This window comes from Argopecten irradians, chromosome 3, assembly GCF_041381155.1.
Source record: "Argopecten irradians isolate NY chromosome 3, Ai_NY, whole genome shotgun sequence".
NCBI lineage: Eukaryota > Metazoa > Mollusca > Bivalvia > Pectinida > Pectinidae > Argopecten > Argopecten irradians.
In genome coordinates, this window is record NC_091136.1 from 62459706 (window position 1) to 62483481 (window position 23776).

Genomic DNA, 23776 nt, shown 5'->3' on the forward strand with positions numbered 1-23776 from the left:
ATAATTTTGATGTCAGCTGTTGTAGTTAGGTGACCATCTCAGCAGCAATAATCCTTATTTATTTCAGTAGAGTCGGTCAATCCAGCCATGGAAGTTTCTCTGATGAACTCCATTATCAGATTTCGGTATGACTCTGAACTCAATAATAGACGTACCGGTAAGGAAGAGCTGCTTAAAATCAAGGTACAGTATCAATTTACCTAGAACTATAAGTAGGCGGTGTAGTATAACCATGGTATACTGTACTACTATAGGTAGGCTGTGTAGTATAACCATGGTATACTGTACTACTATAAGTAGGCTGTGTAGTGTAACCATGGTATACTGTACTACTATAAGTAGGCTGTGTAGTGTAACCATGGTATACTGTACTACTATAGGTAGGCTGTGTAGTATAACCATGGTATACTGTACTACTATAGGTAGGCTGTGTAGTGTAACCATGGTATACTGTACTACTATAAGTAGGCTGTGTAGTGTAACCATGGTATACTGTACTACTATAGGTAGGCTGTGTAGTATAACCATGGTATACTGTACTACTATAAGTAGGCTGTGTAGTGTAACCATGTATACTGTACTACTATGTAGGCTGTGTGTATAACCATGGTATACTGTACTACTATAAGTAGGCTGTGTAGTGTAACCATGGTATACTGTACTACTATAGTAGGCTGTGTAGTTAACCATGGTATACTGTACTACTATAAGTAGGCTGTGTAGTATAACCATGGTATACTGTACTACTATAAGTAGGCTGTGTAGTATAACCATGGTATACTGTACTACTATAGGTAGGCTGTGTAGTATAACCATGGTATACTGTACTACTATAGGTAGGCTGTGTAGTATAACCATGGTATACTGTACTACTATAAGTAGGCTGTGTAGTATAACCATGGTATACTGTACTACTATAAGTAGGCTGTGTAGTGTAACCATGGTATACTGTACTACTATAGAGTCGATTCCTGACTCATAAACGTATGTAACCATTACTGAACTGCTTTGGAGTTCTACATCTATACACACAAAGTAGACTGTGTAGTATAACATGTATACTGTACTACTATAGGTAGGCTGTGTAGTTAACCATGGTATACTGTACTACTAGTATATATGTTAGTATACTAGTAGGCTGTGTAGTATAACCATGGTATACTGTACTACTATTAAGTAGCGTGTAGTGTAACCATGGTATACTGTACTACTAAGTAGGTGTGTAGTAACCATGGTATACTGTACTACTATAAGTAGGCTGTGTAGTGTAACCATGGTATACTGTACTACTATAAGTAGGCTGTGTAGTGTAACCATGGTATACTGTACTACTATAAGTAGGCTGTGTAGTGTAACCATGGTATACTGTACTACTATAAGTAGGCTGTGTAGTGTAACCATGGTATACTGTACTACTATAAGTAGGCTGTGTAGTGTAACCATGGTATACTGTACTACTATAAGTAGGCTGTGTAGTGTAACCATGGTATACTGTACTACTATAAGTAGGCTGTGTAGTATAACCATGGTATACTGTACTACTATAAGTAGGCTGTGTAGTGTAACCATGGTATACTGTACTACTATAAGTAGGCTGTGTAGTATAACCATGGTATACTGTACTACTATAAGTAGGCTGTGTAGTGTAACCATGGTATACTGTACTACTATAAGTAGGCTGTGTAGTGTAACCATGGTATACTGTACTACTATAAGTAGGCTGTGTAGTGTAACCATGGTATACTGTACTACTATAGGTAGGCTGTGTAGTGTAACCATGGTATACTGTACTACTATAGGTAGGCTGTGTAGTGTAACCATGGTATACTGTACTACTATAAGTAGGCTGTGTAGTATAACCATGATATACTGTACTACTATAGGTAGGCTGTGTAGTATAACCATGGTATACTGTACTACTATAAGTAGGCTGTGTAGTGTAACCATGGTATACTGTACTACTATAAGTAGGCTGTGTTGTGTATACTGTAACCATGGTATAACTGTACTACTATAAGTAGGCTGTGTAGTGTAACCATGGTATACTGTACTACTATAAGTAGGCTGTGTAGTATAACCATGGTATACTGTACTACTATAAGTAGGCTGTGTAGTATAACCATGGTATACTGTACTACTATAAGTAGGCTGTGTAGTGTAACCATGGTATACTGTACTACTATAAGTAGGCTGTGTAGTGTAACCATGGTATACTGTACTACTATAAGTAGGCTGTGTAGTGTAACCATGGTATACTGTACTACTATAGGTAGGCTGTGTAGTGTAACCATGGTATACTGTACTACTATAAGTAGGCTGTGTAGTATAACCATGGTATACTGTACTACTATAAGTAGGCTGTGTAGTATAACCATGGTATACTGTACTACTATAAGTAGGCTGTGTAGTATAACCATGGTATACTGTACTACTATAAGTAGGCTGTGTAGTATAACCATGGTATACTGTACTACTATAAGTAGGCTGTGTAGTGTAACCATGGTATACTGTACTACTATAAGTAGGCTGTGTAGTATAACCATGGTATACTGTACTACTATAGGTAGGCTGTGTAGTATAACCATGGTATACTGTACTACTATAAGTAGGCTGTGTAGTATAACCATGGTATACTGTACTACTATAAGTAGGCTGTGTAGTATAACCATGGTATACTGTACTACTATAAGTAGGCTGTGTAGTGTAACCATGGTATATACTGTACTACTATAAGTAGGCTGTGTAGTATAACCATGGTATACTGTACTACTATAAGTAGGCTGTGTAGTATAACCATGGTATACTGTACTACTATAAGTAGGCTGTGTAGTATAACCATGGTATACTGTACTACTATAAGTAGGCTGTGTAGTTAACCATGGTATACTGTACTACTATAAGTAGGCTGTGTAGTATAACCATGGTATACTGTACTACTATAAGTAGGCTGTGTAGTATAACCATGGTATACTGTACTACTATAAGTAGGCTGTGTAGTATAACCATGGTATACTGTACTACTATAGGTAGGCTGTGTAGTATAACCATGGTATACTGTACTACTATAAGTAGGCTGTGTAGTATAACCATGGTATACTGTACTACTATAAGTAGGCTGTGTAGTGTAACCATGGTATACTGTACTACTATAGGTAGGCTGTGTAGTGTAACCATGGTATACTGTACTACTATAAGTAGGCTGTGTAGTATAACCATGGTATACTGTACTACTATAAGTAGGCTGTGTAGTGTAACCATGGTATACTGTACTACTATAAGTAGGCTGTGTAGTGTATAACCATGGTATACTGTACTACTATAAGTAGGCTGTGTAGTGTAACCATGGTATACTGTACTACTATAAGTAGGCTGTGTAGTATAACCATATATATACTGTACTACTATAAGTAGGCTGTGTAGTGTAACCATGGTATACTGTACTACTATAAGTAGGCTGTGTAGTATAACCATGGTATACTGTACTACTATAAGTAGGCTGTGTAGTATAACCATGGTATACTGTACTACTATAGTATAATGTAGGCTGTGTAGTATAACCATGGTATACTGTACTACTATAAGTAGGCTGTGTAGTATAACCATGGTATACTGTACTACTATAAGTAGGCTGTGTAGTATAACCATGGTATACTGTACTACTATAGGTAGGCTGTGTAGTATAACCATGGTATACTGTACTACTATAAGTAGGCTGTGTAGTGTAACCATGGTATACTGTACTACTATAGGTAGGCTGTGTAGTGTAACCATGGTATACTGTACTACTATACTACTATAAGTAGGCTGTGTAGTGTAACCATGGTATACTGTACTACTATAAGTAGGCTGTGTAGTGTAACCATGGTATACTGTACTACTATAAGTAGGCTGTGTAGTGTAACCATGGTATACTGTACTACTATAAGTAGGCTGTGTAGTGTAACCATGGTATACTGTACTACTATAAGTAGGCTGTGTAGTGTAACCATGGTATACTGTACTACTATAAGTAGGCTGTGTAGTATAACCATGGTATACTGTACTACTATAAGTAGGCTGTGTAGTGTAACCATGGTATACTGTACTACTATAAGTAGGCTGTGTAGTGTAACCATGGTATACTGTACTACTATAAGTAGGCTGTGTAGTGTAACCATGGTATACTGTACTACTATAGGTAGGCTGTGTAGTGTAACCATGGTATACTGTACTACTATAAGTAGGCTGTGTAGTGTAACCATGGTATACTGTACTACTATAAGTAGGCTGTGTAGTGTAACCCATGGTATACTGTACTACTATAAGTAGGCTGTGTAGTGTAACCATGGTATACTGTACTACTATAAGTAGGCTGTGTAGTGTAACCATGGTATACTGTACTACTATAAGTAGGCTGTGTAGTGTAACCATGGTATACTGTACTACTATAAGTAGGCTGTGTAGTGTAACCATGGTATACTGTACTACTATAAGTAGGCTGTGTAGTGTAACCATGGTATACTGTACTACTATAAGTAGGCTGTGTAGTGTAACCATGGTATACTGTACTACTATAAGTAGGCTGTGTAGTGTAACCATGGTATACTGTACTACTATAAGTAGGCTGTGTAGTGTAACCATGGTATACTGTACTACTAGGCTGTGTATAACCATAGTAGGCTGTGTAGTATAACCATGGTATACTGTACTACTATAAGTAGGCTGTGTAGTGTAACCATGGTATACTGTACTACTATAAGTAGGCTGTGTAGTGTAACCATGGTATACTGTACTACTATAAGTAGGCTGTGTAGTGTAACCATGGTATACTGTACTACTATAAGTAGGCTGTGTAGTGTAACCATGGTATACTGTACTACTATAAGTAGGCTGTGTAGTGTAACCATGGTATACTGTACTACTATAAGTAGGCTGTGTAGTGTAACCATGGTATACTGTACTACTATAAGTAGGCTGTGTAGTGTAACCATGGTATACTGTACTACTATAAGTAGGCTGTGTAGTGTAACCATGGTATACTGTACTACTATAAGTAGGCTGTGTAGTGTAACCATGGTATACTGTACTACTATAAGTAGGCTGTGTAGTGTAACCATGGTATACTGTACTACTATAGGTAGGCTGTGTAGTATAACCATGGTATACTGTACTACTATAAGTAGGCTGTGTAGTATAACCATGGTATACTGTACTACTATAAGTAGGCTGTGTAGTGTAACCATGGTATACTGTACTACTATAAGTAGGCTGTGTAGTGTAACCATGGTATACTGTACTACTATAAGTAGGCTGTGTAGTGTAACCATGGTATACTGTACTACTATAAGTAGGCTGTGTAGTGTAACCATGGTATACTGTACTACTATAAGTAGGCTGTGTAGTGTAACCATGGTATACTGTACTACTATAAGTAGGCTGTGTAGTGTAACCATGGTATACTGTACTACTATAAGTAGGCTGTGTAGTGTAACCATGGTATACTGTACTACTATAAGTAGGCTGTGTAGTGTAACCATGGTATACTGTACTACTATAAGTAGGCTGTGTAGTGTAACCATGGTATACTGTACTACTATAAGTAGGCTGTGTAGTGTAACCATGGTATACTGTACTACTATAAGTAGGCTGTGTAGTGTAACCATGGTATACTGTACTACTATAAGTAGGCTGTGTAGTGTAACCATGGTATACTGTACTACTATAAGTAGGCTGTGTAGTGTAACCATGGTATACTGTACTACTATAAGTAGGCTGTGTAGTATAACCATGGTATACTGTACTACTATAAGTAGGCTGTGTAGTGTAACCATGGTATACTGTACTACTATAAGTAGGCTGTGTAGTGTAACCATGGTATACTGTACTACTATAAGTAGGCTGTGTAGTGTAACCATGGTATACTGTACTACTATAAGTAGGCTGTGTAGTGTAACCATGGTATACTGTACTACTATAAGTAGGCTGTGTAGTGTAACCATGGTATACTGTACTACTATAAGTAGGCTGTGTAGTATAACCATGGTATACTGTACTACTATAAGTAGGCTGTGTAGTGTAACCATGGTATACTGTACTACTATAAGTAGGCTGTGTAGTGTAACCATGGTATACTGTACTACTATATAGGTAGGCTGTGTAGTGTAACCATGGTATACTGTACTACTATAAGTAGGCTGTGTAGTGTAACCATGGTATACTGTACTACTATAAGTAGGCTGTGTAGTATAACCATGGTATACTGTACTACTATAAGTAGGCTGTGTAGTGTAACCATGGTATACTGTACTACTATAAGTAGGCTGTGTAGTTAACCATGGTATACTGTACTACTATAAGTAGGCTGTGTAGTGTAACCATGGTATACTGTACTACTATAAGTAGGCTGTGTAGTTAACCATGGTATACTGTACTACTATAAGTAGGCTGTGTAGTGTAACCATGGTATACTGTACTACTATAAGTAGGCTGTGTAGTGTAACCATGGTATACTGTACTACTATAAGTAGGCTGTGTAGTGTAACCATGGTATACTGTACTACTATAAGTAGGCTGTGTAGTGTAACCATGGTATACTGTACTACTATAAGTAGGCTGTGTAGTGTAACCATGGTATACTGTACTACTACTATAAGTAGGCTGTGTAGTGTAACCATGGTATACTGTACTACTATAAGTAGGCTGTGTAGTGTAACCATGGTATACTGTACTACTATAAGTAGGCTGTGTAGTATAACCATGGTATACTGTACTACTATAAGTAGGCTGTGTAGTGTAACCATGGTATACTGTACTACTATAAGTAGGCTGTGTAGTGTAACCATGGTATACTGTACTACTATAAGTAGGCTGTGTAGTGTAACCATGGTATACTGTACTACTATAAGTAGGCTGTGTAGTGTAACCATGGTATACTGTACTACTATAAGTAGGCTGTGTAGTGTAACCATGGTATACTGTACTACTATAAGTAGGCTGTGTAGTGTAACCATGGTATACTGTACTACTATAAGTAGGCTGTGTAGTGTAACCATGGTATACTGTACTACTATAAGTAGGCTGTGTAGTGTAACCATGGTATACTGTACTACTATAAGTAGGCTGTGTAGTGTAACCATGGTATACTGTACTACTATAAGTAGGCTGTGTAGTGTAACCATGGTATACTGTACTACTATAAGTAGGCTGTGTGTAGTGTAACCATGGTATACTGTACTACTATAAGTAGGCTGTGTAGTATAACCATGGTATACTGTACTACTATAAGTAGGCTGTGTAGTGTAACCATGGTATACTGTACTACTATAAGTAGGCTGTGTAGTGTAACCATGGTATACTGTACTACTATAAGTAGGCTGTGTAGTGTAACCATGGTATACTGTACTACTATAAGTAGGCTGTGTAGTATAACCATGGTATACTGTACTACTATAAGTAGGCTGTGTAGTGTAACCATGGTATACTGTACTACTATAAGTAGGCTGTGTAGTGTAACCATGGTATACTGTACTACTATAAGTAGGCTGTGTAGTGTAACCATGGTATACTGTACTACTATAAGTAGGCTGTGTAGTATAACCATGGTATACTGTACTACTATAAGTAGGCTGTGTAGTGTAACCATGGTATACTGTACTACTATAAGTAGGCTGTGTAGTGTAACCATGGTACACTGTACTACTATAGGTAGGCTGTGTAGTAGTGTAACCATGGTATACTGTACTACTATAAGTAGGCTGTGTAGTATAACCATGGTATACTGTACTACTATAAGTAGGCTGTGTAGTGTAACCATGGTATACTGTACTACTATAAGTAGGCTGTGTAGTAGTTAACCATGGTATACTGTACTACTATAAGTAGGCTGTGTAGTGTAACCATGGTATACTGTACTACTATAAGTAGGCTGTGTAGTGTAACCATGGTATACTGTACTACTATAAGTAGGCTGTGTAGTGTAACCATGGTATACTGTACTACTATAAGTAGGCTGTGTAGTGTAACCATGGTATACTGTACTACTATAAGTAGGCTGTGTAGTGTAACCATGGTATACTGTACTACTATAAGTAGGCTGTGTAGTATAACCATGGTATACTGTACTACTATAAGTAGGCTGTGTAGTGTAACCATGGTATACTGTACTACTATAAGTAGGCTGTGTAGTGTAACCATGGTATACTGTACTACTATAAGTAGGCTGTGTAGTGTAACCATGGTATACTGTACTACTATAAGTAGGCTGTGTAGTGTAACCATGGTATACTGTACTACTATAAGTAGGCTGTGTAGTGTAACCATGGTATACTGTACTACTATAAGTAGGCTGTGTAGTGTAACCATGGTATACTGTACTACTATAAGTAGGCTGTGTAGTGTAACCATGGTATACTGTACTACTATAAGTAGGCTGTGTAGTGTAACCATGGTATACTGTACTACTATAGGTAGGCTGTGTAGTAGTATAACCATGGTATACTGTACTACTATAAGTAGGCTGTGTAGTATAACCATGGTATACTGTACTACTATAAGTAGGCTGTGTGTAGTGTAACCATGGTATACTGTACTACTATAAGTAGGCTGTGTAGTGTAACCATGGTATACTGTACTACTATAAGTAGGCTGTGTAGTGTAACCATGGTATACTGTACTACTATAAGTAGGCTGTGTAGTGTAACCATGGTATACTGTACTACTATAAGTAGGCTGTGTAGTGTAACCATGGTATACTGTACTACTATAAGTAGGCTGTGTAGTGTAACCATGGTATACTGTACTACTATAAGTAGGCTGTGTAGTGTAACCATGGTATACTGTACTACTATAAGTAGGCTGTGTAGTGTAACCATGGTATACTGTACTACTATAAGTAGGCTGTGTAGTGTAACCATGGTATACTGTACTACTATAAGTAGGCTGTGTAGTGTAACCATGGTATACTGTACTACTATAAGTAGGCTGTGTAGTGTAACCATGGTATACTGTACTACTATAAGTAGGCTGTGTAGTGTAACCATGGTATACTGTACTACTATAAGTAGGCTGTGTAGTGTAACCATGGTATACTGTACTACTATAAGTAGGCTGTGTAGTATAACCATGATATACTGTACTACTATAGGTAGGCTGTGTAGTATAACCATGGTATACTGTACTACTATAGGTAGGCTGTGTAGTGTAACCATGGTATACTGTACTACTATAAGTAGGCTGTGTAGTGTAACCATGGTATACTGTACTACTATAAGTAGGCTGTGTAGTGTAACCATGGTATACTGTACTACTATAAGTAGGCTGTGTAGTGTAACCATGGTATACTGTACTACTATAAGTAGGCTGTGTGTAGTGTAACCATGGTATACTGTACTACTATAAGTAGGCTGTGTAGTGTAACCATGGTATACTGTACTACTATAAGTAGGCTGTGTAGTGTAACCATGGTATACTGTACTACTATAAGTAGGCTGTGTAGTGTAACCATGGTATACTGTACTACTATAAGTAGGCTGTGTAGTGTATAACCATGGTATACTGTACTACTATAAGTAGGCTGTGTAGTGTAACCATGGTATACTGTACTACTATAAGTAGGCTGTGTAGTGTAACCATGGTATACTGTACTACTATAAGTAGGCTGTGTAGTGTAACCATGGTATACTGTACTACTATAAGTAGGCTGTGTAGTGTAACCATGGTATACTGTACTACTATAAGTAGGCTGTGTAGTGTAACCATGGTATACTGTACTACTATAAGTAGGCTGTGTGTAGTGTAACCATGGTATACTGTACTACTATAAGTAGGCTGTGTAGTGTAACCATGGTATACTGTACTACTATAAGTAGGCTGTGTAGTGTAACCATGGTATACTGTACTACTATAAGTAGGCTGTGTAGTGTAACCATGGTATACTGTACTACTATAAGTAGGCTGTGTAGTGTAACCATGGTATACTGTACTACTATAGGTAGGCTGTGTGTAGTGTAACCATGGTATACTGTACTACTATAAGTAGACTGTGTAGTGTAACCATGGTATACTGTACTACTATAGGTAGGCTGTGTAGTGTAACCATGGTACACTGTACTACTATAGGTAGGCTGTGTAGTAGTGTAACCATGGTATACTGTACTACTATAAGTAGGCTGTGTAGTATAACCATGATATACTGTACTACTATAGGTAGGCTGTGTAGTGTAACCATGGTATACTGTACTACTATAAGTAGGCTGTGTAGTGTAACCATGGTATACTGTACTACTATAAGTAGGCTGTGTAGTGTAACCATGGTATACTGTACTACTATAAGTAGGCTGTGTAGTGTAACCATGGTATACTGTACTACTATAAGTAGGCTGTGTAGTGTAACCATGGTATACTGTACTACTATAAGTAGGCTGTGTAGTGTAACCATGGTATACTGTACTACTATAAGTAGGCTGTGTAGTGTAACCATGGTATACTGTACTACTATAAGTAGGCTGTGTAGTGTAACCATGGTATACTGTACTACTATAAGTAGGCTGTGTAGTGTAACCATGGTATACTGTACTACTATAAGTAGGCTGTGTAGTATAACCATGGTATACTGTACTACTATAAGTAGGCTGTGTAGTGTAACCATGGTATACTGTACTACTATAAGTAGGCTGTGTGTAGTATAACCATGGTATACTGTACTACTATAAGTAGGCTGTGTAGTGTAACCATGGTATACTGTACTACTATAAGTAGGCTGTGTAGTGTAACCATGGTATACTGTACTACTATAAGTAGGCTGTGTAGTGTAACCATGGTATACTGTACTACTATAAGTAGGCTGTGTAGTGTAACCATGGTATACTGTACTACTATAGGTAGGCTGTGTAGTAGTGTAACCATGGTATACTGTACTACTATAAGTAGGCTGTGTAGTGTAACCATGGTATACTGTACTACTATAAGTAGGCTGTGTAGTGTAACCATGGTATACTGTACTACTATAAGTAGGCTGTGTAGTGTAACCATGGTATACTGTACTACTATAAGTAGGCTGTGTAGTGTAACCATGGTATACTGTACTACTATAGGTAGGCTGTGTAGTGTAACCATGGTATACTGTGTAAGTAGGCTGTGTAGTGTAACCATGGTATACTGTACTACTATAAGTAGACTGTGTAGTGTAACCATGGTATACTGTACTACTATAGGTAGGCTGTGTAGTGTAACCATGGTACACTGTACTACTATAGGTAGGCTGTGTAGTAGTGTAACCATGGTATACTGTACTACTACTATAAGTAGGCTGTGTAGTGTAACCATGGTATACTGTACTACTATAAGTAGGCTGTGTAGTGTAACCATGGTATACTGTACTACTATAAGTAGGCTGTGTAGTGTAACCATGGTATACTGTACTACTATAAGTAGGCTGTGTAGTGTAACCATGGTATACTGTACTACTATAAGTAGGCTGTGTAGTATAACCATGGTATACTGTACTACTATAAGTAGGCTGTGTAGTGTAACCATGGTATACTGTACTACTATAAGTAGGCTGTGTAGTGTAACCATGGTATACTGTACTACTATAAGTAGGCTGTGTAGTATAACCATGGTATACTGTACTACTATAAGTAGGCTGTGTAGTGTAACCATGGTATACTGTACTACTATAGGTAGGCTGTGTAGTGTAACCATGGTATACTGTACTACTATATAGTAGGCTGTGTAGTGTAACCATGGTATACTGTACTACTATAAGTAGGCTGTGTAGTGTAACCATGGTATACTGTACTACTATAAGTAGGCTGTGTAGTGTAACCATGGTATACTGTACTACTATAAGTAGGCTGTGCTGTGTAGTGTATAACACAGTGCGGTGTAACATGTATATGTACTACTATAAGTAGGCTGTGTAGTGTAACCATGGTATACTGTACTACTATAAGTAGGCTGTGTAGTATAACCATGGTATACTGTACTACTATAAGTAGGCTGTGTAGTGTAACCATGGTATACTGTACTACTATAAGTAGGCTGTGTAGTGTAACCATGGTATACTGTACTACTATAAGTAGGCTGTGTAGTGTAACCATGGTATACTGTACTACTATAAGTAGGCTGTGTAGTGTAACCATGGTATACTGTACTACTATAAGTAGGCTGTGTAGTGTAACCATGGTATACTGTACTACTATAAGTAGGCTGTGTAGTGTAACCATGGTATACTGTACTACTATAAGTAGGCTGTGTAGTGTAACCATGGTATACTGTACTACTATAAGTAGGCTGTGTAGTGTAACCATGGTATACTGTACTACTATAAGTAGGCTGTGTAGTGTAACCATGGTATACTGTACTACTATAAGTAGGCTGTGTAGTGTAACCATGGTATACTGTACTACTATAAGTAGGCTGTGTAGTGTAACCATGGTATACTGTACTACTATAAGTAGGCTGTGTAGTATAACCATGGTATACTGTACTACTATAAGTAGGCTGTGTAGTGTAACCATGGTATACTGTACTACTATAAGTAGGCTGTGTAGTATAACCATGGTATACTGTACTACTATAAGTAGGCTGTGTAGTGTAACCATGGTATACTGTACTACTATAAGTAGGCTGTGTAGTGTAACCATGGTATACTGTACTACTATAAGTAGGCTGTGTAGTGTAACCATGGTATACTGTACTACTATAAGTAGGCTGTGTAGTATAACCATGGTATACTGTACTACTATAAGTAGGCTGTGTAGTGTAACCATGGTATACTGTACTACTATAAGTAGGCTGTGTAGTATAACCATGGTATACTGTACTACTATAAGTAGGCTGTGTAGTGTAACCATGGTATACTGTACTACTATAAGTAGGCTGTGTAGTGTAACCATGGTATACTGTACTACTATAAGTAGGCTGTGTAGTGTAACCATGGTATACTGTACTACTATAAGTAGGCTGTGTAGTGTAACCATGGTATACTGTACTACTATAAGTAGGCTGTGTAGTGTAACCATGGTATACTGTACTACTACTATAAGTAGGCTGTGTAGTGTAACCATGGTACACTGTACTACTATAGGTAGGCTGTGTAGTAGTGTAACCATGGTATACTGTACTACTATAAGTAGGCTGTGTAGTGTAACCATGGTATACTGTACTACTATAAGTAGGCTGTGTAGTGTAACCATGGTATACTGTACTACTATAAGTAGGCTGTGTAGTGTAACCATGGTATACTGTACTACTATAAGTAGGCTGTGTAGTAGTATAACCATGGTATACTGTACTACTATAAGTAGGCTGTGTAGTGTAACCATGGTATACTGTACTACTATAAGTAGGCTGTGTAGTGTAACCATGGTATACTGTACTACTATAAGTAGGCTGTGTAGTGTAACCATGGTATACTGTACTACTATAGGTAGGCTGTGTAGTGTAACCATGGTATACTGTACTACTATAAGTAGGCTGTGTAGTGTAACCATGGTATACTGTACTACTATAAGTAGGCTGTGTAGTGTAACCATGGTATACTGTACTACTATAAGTAGGCTGTGTAGTGTAACCATGGTATACTGTACTACTATAAGTAGGCTGTGTAGTGTAACCATGGTATACTGTACTACTATAAGTAGGCTGTGTAGTATAACCATGGTATACTGTACTACTATAAGTAGGCTGTGTAGTGTAACCATGGTATACTGTACTACTATAAGTAGGCTGTGTAGTGTAACCATGGTATACTGTACTACTATAAGTAGGCTGTGTAGTGTAACCATGGTATACTGTACTACTATAAGTAGGCTGTGTAGTGTAACCATGGTATACTGTACTACTATAAGTAGGCTGTGTAGTGTAACCATGGTATACTGTACTACTATAAGTAGGCTGTGTAGTGTAACCATGGTATACTGTACTACTATAAGTAGGCTGTGTAGTGTAACCATGGTATACTGTACTACTATAGGTAGGCTGTGTAGTAGTGTAACCATGGTATACTGTACTACTATAAGTAGGCTGTGTAGTGTAACCATGGTATACTGTACTACTATAAGTAGGCTGTGTAGTGTAACCATGGTATACTGTACTACTATAAGTAGGCTGTGTAGTGTAACCATGGTATACTGTACTACTATAAGTAGGCTGTGTAGTGTAACCATGGTATACTGTACTACTATAAGTAGGCTGTGTAGTATAACCATGGTATACTGTACTACTATAAGTAGGCTGTGTAGTGTAACCATGGTATACTGTACTACTATAAGTAGGCTGTGTAGTGTAACCATGGTATACTGTACTACTATAGTAGGCTGTGTAGTGTAACCATGGTATACTGTACTACTATAAGTAGGCTGTGTAGTGTAACCATGGTATACTGTACTACTATAAGTAGGCTGTGTAGTGTAACCATGGTATACTGTACTACTATAAGTAGGCTGTGTAGTGTAACCATGGTATACTGTACTACTATAAGTAGGCTGTGTGTAGTGTAACCATGGTATACTGTACTACTATAAGTAGGCTGTGTAGTGTAACCATGGTATACTGTACTACTATAAGTAGGCTGTGTAGTGTAACCATGGTATACTGTACTACTATAAGTAGGCTGTGTAGTATAACCATGGTATACTGTACTACTATAAGTAGGCTGTGTAGTGTAACCATGGTATACTGTACTACTATAAGTAGGCTGTGTAGTGTAACCATGGTATACTGTACTACTATAAGTAGGCTGTGTAGTGTAACCATGGTATACTGTACTACTATAAGTAGGCTGTGTAGTGTAACCATGGTATACTGTACTACTATAAGTAGGCTGTGTAGTGTAACCATGGTATACTGTACTACTATAAGTAGGCTGTGTAGTGTAACCATGGTATACTGTACTACTATAAGTAGGCTGTGTAGTGTAACCATGGTATACTGTACTACTATAGTAGGCTGTGTAGTATAACCATGGTATACTGTACTACTATAAGTAGGCTGTGTAGTATAACCATGGTATACTGTACTACTATAAGTAGGCTGTGTAGTGTAACCATGGTATACTGTACTACTATAAGTAGGCTGTGTAGTATGGTATACTGTTACTACTATAAGGTAGGCTGTGTATAACCATGTATACTGTACTACTATAAGTAGGCTGTGTAGTATAACCATGGTATACTGTATACTGTACTACATGGTATACTGTACTACTATAGGTAGGCTGTGTAGTGTAACCAATGGTAACATGTACTTTTTAAGTTTACTGGAGTATAACATGTTCAAGTTTTACTTCACACTGTTGATATAAGTAGGCTGTGTAGTGTATATATAATGGTAAGTTTGGTATTATGTAAAATAACATTGTAGATGTAGATATATAATTTTGATTTTTTAAAATCACTTTATCAGTTTTCTTGTAGTGTAACTTCATACTGTATGTGTACAATAAGAATGGCTTGAATGTAAATGGTAAAATACTGTAACTATAAAATGGTGACTGTAATGATGTTATTATAAATGGTAACTAAAATGATGTAACTATAAATGGTGACTGTAATGATGTTATTATAAATGGTAACTAAAATGATGTAACTATAAATGTTGACTATAATGATGTAACTATAAATGGTAACTATAATGATGTAACTATAAATGGTGACTGTAATGATGTTATTATAAATGGTAACTAAAATGATGTAACTATAAATGGTGACTGTAATGATGTTATTATAAATGGTAACTAAAATGATGTAACTATAAATGGTGACTGTAATGATGTTATTATAAATGGTGACTATAATGATGTAACTATAAATGGTGACTGTAATGATGTTATTATAAATGGTAACTAAAATGATGTAACTATAAATGGTGACTGTAATGATGTAATTATAAATGGTAACTAAAATGATGTAACTATAAATGGTGACTGTAATGATGTAATTATAAATAGTAACTAAAATGATGTAACTATTATAAATGGTAACTATAATGATGTAACTATAAATGGTGACTGTAATGATGTTATTATAAATGGTAACTAAAATGATGTAACTATAAATGGTGACTGTAATGATGTTATTATAAATGGTGACTGTAATAATGTAACTATAAATGGTGACTATAATGATGTAACTATAAATAGTAACTAAAATGATGTAACTATAAATGGTGACTGTAATAATGTAACTATAAATAGTAACTAAAATGATGTAACTATAAATGGTGACTATAATGATGTAACTATAAATGGTGACTGTAATGATGTAACTATAAATGGTGACTGTAATGATGTTATTATAAATGGTGACTGTAATAATGTAACTATAAATGGTGACTATAATGATGTAACTATAAATGGTGACTGTAATGATGTTATTATAAATGGTGACTGTAATGATGTAATTATAAATGGTGACTGTAATGATGTAACTATAAATGGTGACTGTAATGATGTTATTATAAATGGTGACTGTAATAATGTAACTATAAATGGTAACTAAAATGATGTAACTATAAATGGTGACTGTAATGATGTTATTATAAATGGTGACTGTAATAATGTAATTATAAATGGTAACTAAAATGATGTAACTATAAATAGTAACTAAAATGATTTAACTATAAATGGTGACTGTAATGATGTTATTATAAATGGTGACTGTAATAATGTAACTATAAATAGTAACTAAAGTGATTTAACTATAAATAGTAACTAAAATGATTTAACTATAAATGGTGACTGTAATGATGTTATTATAAATGGTGACTAATCAATGGTAACGGTTATGATGTTACTTGAACAGTTGCCAGGGCTACTAAAACCCCTTCTGCACAAATTTAGTAAGAATTCCATTAATAGGTGACATTGCAGAAACCTATATAGTTTACTTAACTCCCCCCTTATGTCAGGGTTCTGTGTACCAAATTTGATAAAAATCTGTCAAGTAGGTTAGAAGGAATTTATCGGACGAAGTTGTGTCTACAGACAGACGGATGGACAGACAGACAACCTGATTCAATCATACCCACCTTAATTCATTGCAGGGGGTATACAACAGTTACTATAATGATGTGATTATAAATGGTATTCACATTGATGTAATTATATATAGTGACTATAATGATGTAATAATAAATGGTATTCACATTGATGTAATTATGAGAAGTAACTATAATGACGTAATAATAAATGGTATTCACATTGATGTAATTATATATAGTTACTATAATGATGTGATTATAAATGGTATTCACATTGATGTAATTATATATAGTTGCTATAATGACATAATAATAAATGGTATTCACATTGATGTAATTATGAGAAGTAACTATAATGACGTAATAATAAATGGTATTCACATTGATGTAATTATGAGAAGTAACTATAATGATGTAATAATAAATGGTATTCACATTGATGTAACTATGAGAAGTAAATATAATGATGTACGTAATTTTACATGGTAGCTATTATGATGTACCAGGTGATTATGTAAATAAATGATAACCACAATAATGAACTGTGTTATTGAACATGAACTCCTCGACATAAACTTTGTTATTGAACATGAACTCCCCGACATAGACTTTGTATTGAACATGAACTCCCTGACATAAACTCTGTTATTGAACATGAACACCCTGACATAAACTCTGTTATTGAACATGAACTCCCTGACATAAACTCTGTTATTGAACATGAACTCCCTGACATAAACTCTGTTATTGAACATGAACTCCCTGACATAAACTCTGTTATTGAATATGAACTCCCTGACATAAACTCTGTTATTGAACTTGAACTCCCTGACATAAACTCTATTATTGAACATGAACTCCCTGACATAAACTCTGTTATTGAACATGAACTCCCCGACATATTTTTCAGTGCTTTTATTATTACTTTAACAATCTTATTTCCTTCAGCACCTGTAAAGCCACCCTGAAAATTCCCAAGCGAAATGAATACCAAAAAAGTTTGGAGGACCGTCGCAGGATAGCTTTGGAACAAAGAATTTTCAATAAAGACATAGATAATGGTACTCTTTAAAACAAACATTCATTTTTATTGATGTAGTCTATATATCTCACAATGTTGATTTTTAAGTGAAATTTTCCTAGAACACGAGAGAATTAACAGATCTCAGCTGTAATGAATTTTGGTTCCTTGTACACTAGTTAAACATTTCTGTAATCTTTAAAGCAAATAAAAAAGTAGGAAACTTCTAGTTAATAGTTACACTGTGTAGTAAAGTACAATTGTAAGAAACCATATGAAAACTTCTATGTTTATATTGTATGTTGGTTGGTTATATTGTATGTTGGTTGGTTATATTGTATGTTGGTTGGTTATATTGTATGTTGGTTGTTTATATTGTATGTTGGTTGTTTATATTGTATGTTGGTTGTTTATATTGTATGTTATTGGTTATATTGTATGTTGGTTGTTTATATTGTATGTTGGTTGTTTATATTGTATGTTGGTTGGTTATATTGTATGTTGGTTGTTTATATTGTATGTTGGTTGGTTATATTGTATGTTGGTTGGTTATATTGTATATGTTGGTTGTTTATATTGTATGTTGGTTGGTTATATTGTATGTTGGTTGATTATATTGTATGTTGGTTGTATTATATTGTATGTTGGTTGTTTATATTGTATGTTGGTTGTTGTATGTTGGTTGGTTATATTGTATGTTGGTTGTTTATATTGTATGTTGGTTGGTTATATTGTATGTTGGTTGGTTTATATTGTATGTTGGTTGTATATATTGTATGTTGGTTGGTTATATTGTATGTTGGTTGTTTATATTGTATGTTGGTTGTTTATATTGTATGTTGGTTGGTTATATTGTATGTTGGTTGTTTATATTGTATGTTGGTTGGTTATATATTGTATGTTGGTTGTTTATATTGTATGTTGGTTGGTTTATATTGTATGTTGGTTGTTATATGTATGTGGTTGTTATATTGTATGTTGGTTGTATATATTGTATGTTGGTTGTTTATATTGTATGTTGGTTGTTATATTGTATGTTGGTTGTTTATATTGTATGTTGGTTGGTTATATTGTATGTTGGTTGTTTATATTGTATGTTGGTTGTTTATATTGTATGTTGGTTGGTTATATTGTATGTTGGTTGGTTATAATTGTATGTTGGTTGTTTATATTGTATGTTGGTTGTTTATATTGTATGTTGGTTTGTTTATATTGTATGTTGGTTGTTTATATTGTATGTTGGTTGGTTATATTGTATGTTGGTTGGTTATATTGTATGTTGGTTGTTTATATTGTATGTTGGTTGGTTATATTGTATGTTGGTTGGTTATATTGTATGTTGGTTGTTTATATTGTATGTTGGTTGGTTATATTGTATGTTGGTTGGTTATATTGTATGTTGGTTGTTTATATTGTATGTTGGTTGGTTATATTGTATGTTGGTTGTTTATATTGTATGTTGGTTGGTTATATTGTATGTTGGTTGTTTATATTGTATGTTGGTTGGTTATATTGTATGTTGGTTGTTTATATTGTATGTTGGTTGGTTATATTGTATGTTGGTTGTTTATATTGTATGTTGGTTGTTTATATTGTATGTTGGTTGGTTATATTGTATGTTGGTTGTTTATATTGTATGTTGGTTGGTTATATTGTATGTTGGTTGTTTATATTGTATGTTGGTTGGTTATATTGTATGTTGGTTGTTTATATTGTATGTTGGTTGTTTATATTGTATGTTGGTTGTTTATATTGTATGTTGGTTGGTTATATTGTATGTTGGTTGTTTATATTGTATGTTGGTTTGTAATATTGTATGTTGGTTGTTTATATTGTATGTTGGTTGGTTATATTGTATGTTGGTTGTTTATATTGTATGTTGGTTGTTTATATTGTATGTTGGTTGTTTATATTGTATGTTGGTTGGTTATATTGTATGTTGGTTGGTTATATTGTATGTTGGTTGTTTATATTGTATGTTGGTTGTTTTATATTGTATGTTGGTTGGTTATATTGTATGTTGGTTGTTTATATTGTATGTTGGTTGGTTATATTGTATGTTGGTTGTTTATATTGTATGTTGGTTGGTTATATTGTATGTTGGTTGTTTATATTGTATGTTGGTTGGTTATATTGTATGTTGGTTGTTTATATTGTATGTTGGTTGGTTATATTGTATGTTGGTTGTTTATATTGTATGTTGGTTGGTTATATTGTATGTTGGTTGTTTATATTGTATGTTGGTTGTTTATATTGTATGTTGGTTGGTGTATGGTTGTATTGTATGTTGGTTGTTTATATTGTATGTTGGTTGGTTATATTGTATGTTGGTTGTTATATTGTATGTTGGTTGGTTATATTGTATGTTGGTTGTTTATATTGTATGTTGGTTGGTTATATTGTATGTTGGTTGTTTATATTGTATGTTGGTTGGTTATATTGTATGTTGGTTGTTTATATTGTATGTTGGTTGGTTATATTGTATGTTGGTTGTTTATATTGTATGTTGGTTGTTTATATTGTATGTTGGTTGTTTATATTGTATGTTGGTTGGTTATATTGTATGTTGGTTGTTTATATTGTATGTTGGTTGTTTTATTGTATGTTGGTTGTTTATTGTATTGTATGTTGGTTGGTTATATTGTATGTTGGTTGTTTATATTGTATGTTGGTTGTTATATTGTATGTTGGTTGTTTATATTGTATGTTGGTTGTTTATATTGTATGTTGGTTGTTTTATATTGTATGTTGGTTGGTTATATTGTATGTTGGTTGTTTATATTGTATGTTGGTTTGTTATATTGTATGTTGGTTGTTTATATTGTATGTTGGTTGTTTATATTGTATGTTGGTTGTTTATTGTATGGTTGGTTGTTGGTTGGTTATATTGTATGTTGGTTGTTTATATTGTATGTTGGTTGTTTATATTGTATGTTGGTTGGTTATATTGTATGTTGGTTGGTTATATTGTATGTTGGTTGTTTATATTGTATGTTGGTTGTTTTATATTGTATGTTGGTTGTTATATTGTATGTTGGTTGGTTATATTGTATGTTGGTTGTTTATATTGTATGTTGGTTGGTTTTATATTGTATGTTGGTTGGTTATATTGTATGTTGGTTGTTTATATTGTATGTTGGTTGTTTTATATTGTATGTTGGTTGGTTATATTGTATGTTGGTTGGTTTATATTGTATGTTGGTTGTTTATATTGTATGTTGGTTGGTTATATTGTATGTTGGTTGTTATATTGTATGTTGGTTGGTTATATTGTATGTTGGTTGGTTATATTGTATGTTGGTTGTTTATATTGTATGTTGGTTGTTTATATTGTATGTTGGTTGTTTATATTGTATGTTGGTTTGTTATATTGTATGTTGTTGTTAATTGTATTTATATTGTTTATATTGTAGTTGTTGGTTGTTTATATTGTATGTTGGTTGTTTTATATTGTATGTTGGTTGTTTATATTGTATGTTGGTTGGTTTATATTGTATGTTGGTTGGTTATATTGTATGTTGGTTGGTTTATATTGTATGTTGGTTGTTTATATTGTATGTTGGTTGGTTATATTGTATGTTGGTTGTTTATATTGTATGTTGGTTGGTTATATTGTATGTTGGTTGTTTATATTGTATGTTGGTTGTTTATATTGTATGTTGGTTGTTTATATTGTATGTTGGTTGTTTATATTGTATGTTGGTTGGTTATATTGTATGTTGGTTGTTTATATTGTATGTTGGTTGTTTATATTGTATGTTGGTTGTTTATATTGTATGTTGGTTGGTTATATTGTATGTTGGTTGTTTATATTGTATGTTGGTTGTTATATTGTATGTTGGTTGTTTATATTGTATGTTGGTTGTTTATATTGTATGTTGGTTGTTATATTGTATGTTGGTTGTTTATATTGTATGTTGGTTGGTTATATTGTATGTTGGTTGTTTATATTGTATGTTGGTTGGTTATATTGTATGTTGGTTGTTTATATTGTATGTTGGTTGGTTATATTGTATGTTGGTTGGTTATATTGTATGTTGGTTGGTTATATTGTATGTTGGTTGTTTATATTGTATGTTGGTTGGTTATATTGTATGTTGGTTGGTTATATTGTATGTTGGTTGTTTATATTGTATGTTGGTTGGTTATATTGTATGTTGGTTGGTTATATTGTATGTTGGTTGGTTATATTGTATGTTGGTTGTTTATATTGTATGTTGGTTGGTTATATTGTATGTTGGTTGGTTATATTGTATGTTGGTTGTTTATATTGTATGTTGGTTGGTTATATTGTATGTTATCGTTTATATTGTATGTTGGCTGTTTATATTGTAGATGACTACTGGACAGCCAATAAGAACATGAAGGAATGTCGTGACTTCCGCCTCTATGTGGAGGCACGAGGCAATGGGTTTCACATGCATTGTATAACCCCTCCCCTTAGTAACGCAAGTAAGTTATTTATGCATATCCTGTCTAAAGCAAATACACAAAAGATTTCATTATCTGGCTTAACTTCACTTTGTGGTTTCTAAAACGTTAGTGAATAGTTTAAGAGTATTCAATGATTTATTTATTAATATTATGAACAACCATCCTAAACTTGTACACTTAAACAGTGATTTCCCTTTACTTGTAGAGGAAGGAAAGTGCTTTATGATCCATAGAATCATGCCGTATGCTGCCCCAGCTTCAGGTATACAGAACTCCAAGGACTATATTGTCATTGTTCTCACCGCCGACTCCTACATCCCTAAAGGTATGCTGGCTGGGTGTTCAATTGTAGTAACAAAGGCTAAATTCTGTAAAGTATGTATGTTTGTGTCCTCAGCTGTAGAGGTGGTATAATGTATGTATGTTTGTGTCCTCAGCTGTAGAGGTGGTATAATGTATGTATGTTTGTGTCCTCAGCTGTAGAGGTGGTATAATGTATGTATGTTTGTGTCCTCAGCTGTAGAGGTGGTATAATGTATGTATGTTTGTGTCCTCAGCTGTAGAGGTGGTATAATGTATGTATGTTTGTGTCCTCAGCTGTAGAGGTGGTATAATGTATGTATGTTTGTGTCCTCAGCTGTAGAGGTGGTATAATGTATGTATGTTTGTGTCCTCAGCTGTAGAGGTGGTATAATGTAGGCAGGGTTTATGTCTATTGTATCAGCTGTGAGGTGGTATAATGTAGGCAGGGTTTATGTCTAATGTATCAGCTGTGGGGTGGTATAATGTAGGCAGGGTTTATGTCTAATGTATCAGCTGTGAGGTGGTATAATGTAGGCAGGGTTTATGTCTAATGTATCAGCTGTGAGGTGGTATAATGTAGGCAGGGTTTATGTCTAATGTATCAGCTGTGGGGTGGTATAATGTAGGCAGGGTTTATGTCTAATGTATCAGCTGTGAGGTGGTATAATGTAGGCAGGGTTTATGTCTAATGTATCAGCTGTGAGGTGGTATAATGTAGGCAGGGTTTATGTCTAATGTATCAGCTGTGGAGGTGGTATAATGTAGGCAGGGTTTATGTCTAAGGTGTATCAGCTTGTGGGGTGGTATAATGTAGGCAGGGGTTTATGTCTAATGTATCAGCTGTGGGGTGGTATAATGTAGGCAGGGTTTATGTCTAATGTATCAGCTGTGGGTGTGGTATAATGTAGGCAGGGTTTATGTCTAATGTATCAGCTGTGAGGTGGTATAATGTAGGCAGGGTTTATGTCTAATGTATCAGCTGTGAGGTGGTATAATGTAGGCAGGGTTTATGTCTAATGTATCAGCTGTGAGGTGGTATAATGTAGGCAGGGTTTATGT

The 23776-nt window shown here is 34.8% G+C and overlaps 1 pseudogene; it reads left to right on the forward strand.

The window, feature by feature from the left end:
* The window catches only part of LOC138319780 (uncharacterized), a 43386-nt pseudogene that overhangs the window by 3743 nt on the left and 15867 nt on the right, over positions 1 to 23776 (forward strand).